Source organism: Chelonia mydas, chromosome 1 (genome assembly GCF_015237465.2).
Source record: "Chelonia mydas isolate rCheMyd1 chromosome 1, rCheMyd1.pri.v2, whole genome shotgun sequence".
NCBI classification, from domain to species: domain Eukaryota; kingdom Metazoa; phylum Chordata; order Testudines; family Cheloniidae; genus Chelonia; species Chelonia mydas.
This window is the reverse complement of record NC_057849.1, coordinates 343,069,965-343,074,218: the sequence shown is the minus strand read 5'-3', so window position 1 is coordinate 343,074,218 and position 4,254 is coordinate 343,069,965. Positions and strand designations below refer to the sequence as shown.

The 4,254-nt window shown below is 48.8% G+C and overlaps 1 non-coding gene across 1 annotated transcript; it reads left to right on the top strand.

The window, feature by feature from the left end:
- On the top strand, positions 1-72 carry TRNAP-UGG. Its single transcript has one exon. It is a non-coding gene; the product is annotated as a tRNA-Pro (tRNA).
- Positions 73-4,254: the final 4,182 nt, after the last annotated feature.

Here is a 4,254-nt window from a genome sequence, read left to right as displayed (position 1 = left end):
GGCTTGTTGGTCTAGGGGTATGATTCTCGCTTTGGGTGCGAGAGGTCCCGGGTTCAAATCCCGGACAAGCCCATTTTTAATGGTTGGGGGATCTGCCAGAATGAAGCGATTTCCCCCAAGAAGAGAAGCTCAGTGAAGAGGCAGAGGAATTTTATTGCCTAAAATCCACGGCAGTGCCCAGCCTGGCTGCAAAGGCCACGTCACAGCTGGATGGGAACGATGAACGTTCCCCCACCTCAAATGTTTTGGGGTCTCCTCCTGCCTGGCCGATCTTACAGCAAAAGCCAGGGGTGGCCCTTAGAGTCCCTAAGTGCCTCCCTGCAGCTCCCCACCCATGTTGCTCTGACACCCCACGTTGCGGGCGGCTGGTTTCCATGGCCGGCTCCGCTACAGTTTCTATTCGGCTGCCAAAACCGAGCCGATCTCAGGGGTGGGAATGTTTCAGCTGGTGCCAGTTAATACGCAAAGGAGAGGCGACCCCGGGGAAGCTGAGATGCGGCCTTGGAAGCCAGGTTTGGGCACTGCTGTGCTATACCAGGGTATTGTAAGGGCCCCACTGCTCCGAGCAGCCCCGGGCCCCGGTCACGTCTCTGCCACGTCGGGCAGCCCCATGTCCTGGTCACGTCCCCGCCGCGCCGGGCAGCCCTGGGCCCCGGTCACATCCCCGCAGCACCGGGCAACCCCGGGCCCTGGTCACGTCTCTGCCATGCATGCTCAGCCACAGCTGCAAACTATCACACTTACCATCCTAGTATCTCTTTTCTACTAGCTGCACCTCTTACCAGTTTGGCCAACGTACATGGCAGAGGGGCATTGCTGGCACATGATGGCATATATCACATTGGTGGATGTGCAGGTGAACAAGCCTCTGATAGTGTGGCTGATGCGATTAGGCCCTATGGTGGTGTCCCCTGAATAGGTATGTGGATACAGCTGGCAACGGGCTTTTTTGCAAGAATAGGTTCCTGGGTTAGTGGTCAAACTGGACAGTCTCTACGTAAAAGAATAAATGGACACAAATCAGACGTCAAGAATTATAACATTCATAAACCAGTTGGAGAACACTTCAATCTCTTTGGTCACTCGATTACAGGCCTCAAAGTGGCAATTCTTCAACAAAAAAACTTCAAAAACAGACTCCAACGAGAGACCGCTGAATTGGAATTAATTTGCAAACTGGATACAATTAACTTAGGCTTGAATAGAGACTGAGAGTGGATGGGTCATTACACAAAGTAAAACTATTTCCCCATGTTTATGCCCCCACCCCCCACCCCCGTTCCTCACACGTTCTTGCCAACTGCTGGTAATGGCCCGCCTTGATTATCACTACAAAATGTCCCCCCCCCCCACCCCGCTCTCCTGCTGGTAATAGCTCACCTGACCTGATCACTCTTGTTACAGTGTGTATGGTAACACCCATTGTTTAATGTTCTCTGTGTATATAAATCTCCCCACTGTGTTTTCCACTGAATGCATCCGATGAAGTGAGCTGTAGCTCACAAAAGCTTATGCTCAAAGAAATTTGTTAGTCTCTAAGATGCCACAAGTCCTCCTGTTCTTTAAACTATGTGTGTGTCCAAAAGCAAAGTGCAATTCCCGCTCACACCACACGGGTGCAGCACAGCTCCAGGATTCACGGAATAACGCTAGCTTCGTCCTGACAGCACCAGCAAACTTTCCACAGTGAGACCTGGGGGTGCAGCTGCACCCGCCGCACCCCTAGTTCCTGCGCCCGGGCATTGGTTCACATCCCAGCATCTCGTTTGCTTTTCCGACCACAGCTGCCCACTGCGCACTCTGCAACGACGCCAAGGTCCCTTCCTTAATTGATACAGTTCATTTAGAGCCCTGTAAGGTGTATGAGTCATTTAATCTTCTCCCTCCAATGTGCAAGGCTTTGTGTTTTTCAACACTGAATTTCATCGGCCGTCGTGTTGCCCGTTTCCTGGCTTTGTTAGGTCTCTCAGGTTCCTCACAGTGCTCTCTGGCCCTGGCTAATCTAAATAATTGACAATGTAGAATACGCATAACACTGAAGAATTAAAGTTAGCTTAAGTTTGGGTAAGGAAGTGTGTGTGTGTGTGTGTGTGGGTGGGGTAAAGAAAACCGATGAGTAGCAAGCAGAAGGAAGGCCTTGAAAATAATGAGCTATAAGGCCAGAAGGAACAAAGTACGGAGGATGTCTGGTTCAAAGAATAACTAACGAAATGAGGGGAGGTTTCTAAAAAGGCTCTGACAGACAGAGGTGACTGCAGATGGTTTTCAACAAGACAAGAAGAATCTCTGTTAAAAGGAGCCAACATGGACCTTCCCACCCACATACCAGAGTTATCTCCTGCATGAACCCAGGTGCAACGAAAAAAACCGCTGGTCAGCCAGGAGGGGAGGAAAGACCTTGGGAGGAGAGGAGGTTGTGAATCTTTTCTGGATTAAGACTGGAAGTCAGGGTGAATTGTCTCCTGTCGGTTTTTAGCTGATGTCAGTCGTTGGCAATCACATCACTTGTTTGTTAGAGGGTATAAAAAGGAAACTCTAAAAGGGTTCATTGCCAATCCCTGTCTGATCATGCTGGAGCCAACCAATAGGGTTGATCAAATGCTTGGCTTTTTAGTCTTGTTTAGAGCAGTGGCTCTCAAACTTTTGTACTGGTGACCCCTTTCACATAGCACGCCTCTGAGTGTGACCCCCCCCCTTATAAATTAAAAACACTTGTTTATATTCTTAACACCATTATAAATGCTGGAGGCACAGCAGGGTTTGGGCTGACAGCTCGTGATCCCCCATGTAATAACCTCACGACCCCCTGAGGGGTCCTGACCCCCAGTTTGAGAACCCCTGGTTTAGAGCAATTCTTGGCCTTTGGATTTAATAAAGGAATTTCTGGTTAGACCAGGGTTTGGGGGTTTCCCATATTAATAATTTTAAATATTATTAATCATTCCAACACTCACCTGCAAATTTGGCTACCTCACTCCTCACCCCCCTTTCCTGATCGTTAATAAAAACATTAAACACCATGGGACCGAGTGCAGGCCCTTGAGCTACCCCGTTAACCTTCTGCCCTGACTGAAACCCACCTGTAGCGAGGCAGTGACCCCGCTCCGGAGAGAAAAGGCCGGGCTGATTGGGGAGGCAGCCACAGCTGGGGCCACGCCCCAATCCGGCCACACCTGGCCCTGTTATAAGGACTCAGGGAGGAGCTGGGTCAGTTGATCTCTAGGGGTGGAGAGAAGAGAACCTGGCTGCCTGGGAGCAGGGTACCAGAGGTAGGGAAGTGCTGGGGAAAGGCAGGAGGAGCTGGGGAGCTCCAGCCTGGCAACTCCCCAGGCCGCAGGGAGTAAATTAGGGCATGTAAATCAGCAAATTAGGGCATGTATTGAGGGTGGTCAATGTAGCTCTTTCATAGCCTTGTACAAAGGGTTTTCCATCTTAGAAAAAGATTTCATGTGGCTGATGGAGGTTGTGTGAGCTCCCTGGCTGCCAGGATTGAACTCTTCTCAGTCCACATGAACTAGGGAAATTTGCTGGAAACTGAATCATGGCTTAGGGATTCAGAGTAGCAGCTGTGTTAGTCTGTAGCTGCAAAAAGAACAGGAGTACTTGTGGCACCTTAGAGACTAACAAATTTATTTGAGCATAAGCTTTTGTGGGCTACAGCTCACTTCATCAGATGCATAGAATGGAACATATAGTAAGAAGATAGATATATACATACAGATAAGTTGGAAGTTGCCATACAGACTGAGAGAGGCTAATTAGTTAAGATGAGCTTTTATCAGCAGGAGAAAAAAAAACAAAGTTTTGTAGTGATAATGAAGATGGCCCATTTAGACAGTTGACAAGAAGGTGTGAGGATACTTAACCTGGGGAAATAGATTCAGTATGTGTAATGACCCATCCACTCCCAGTCTCTATTCAAACCCAAGTTAATGGTAGCTCAGCAGTCTCCTGTTGGAGTCTGTTTTTGAAGCTTTTCTGTTGCAAAATTGCCACCCTTAAATCTTTTACTGAGGCTATGTCTACACTATGAAATTAGGTCAAATTTATAGAAGTCGGTTTTGTAGAAAGCGTTTTTATACAGTCCATTGTCCACACAAATGCTCTAAGTGCATGTAGTCAGCAGAGTGCATCCACAGCACCGAGGCAACTGTCGACTTCCGGAGCGTCGCACTGTGGGTAGCTATCCCACAGTTCCCGCGGTCTCCACTGCCCATTTGAATTCTGGGTAGAAATCCCAATGCCTGATGGGGC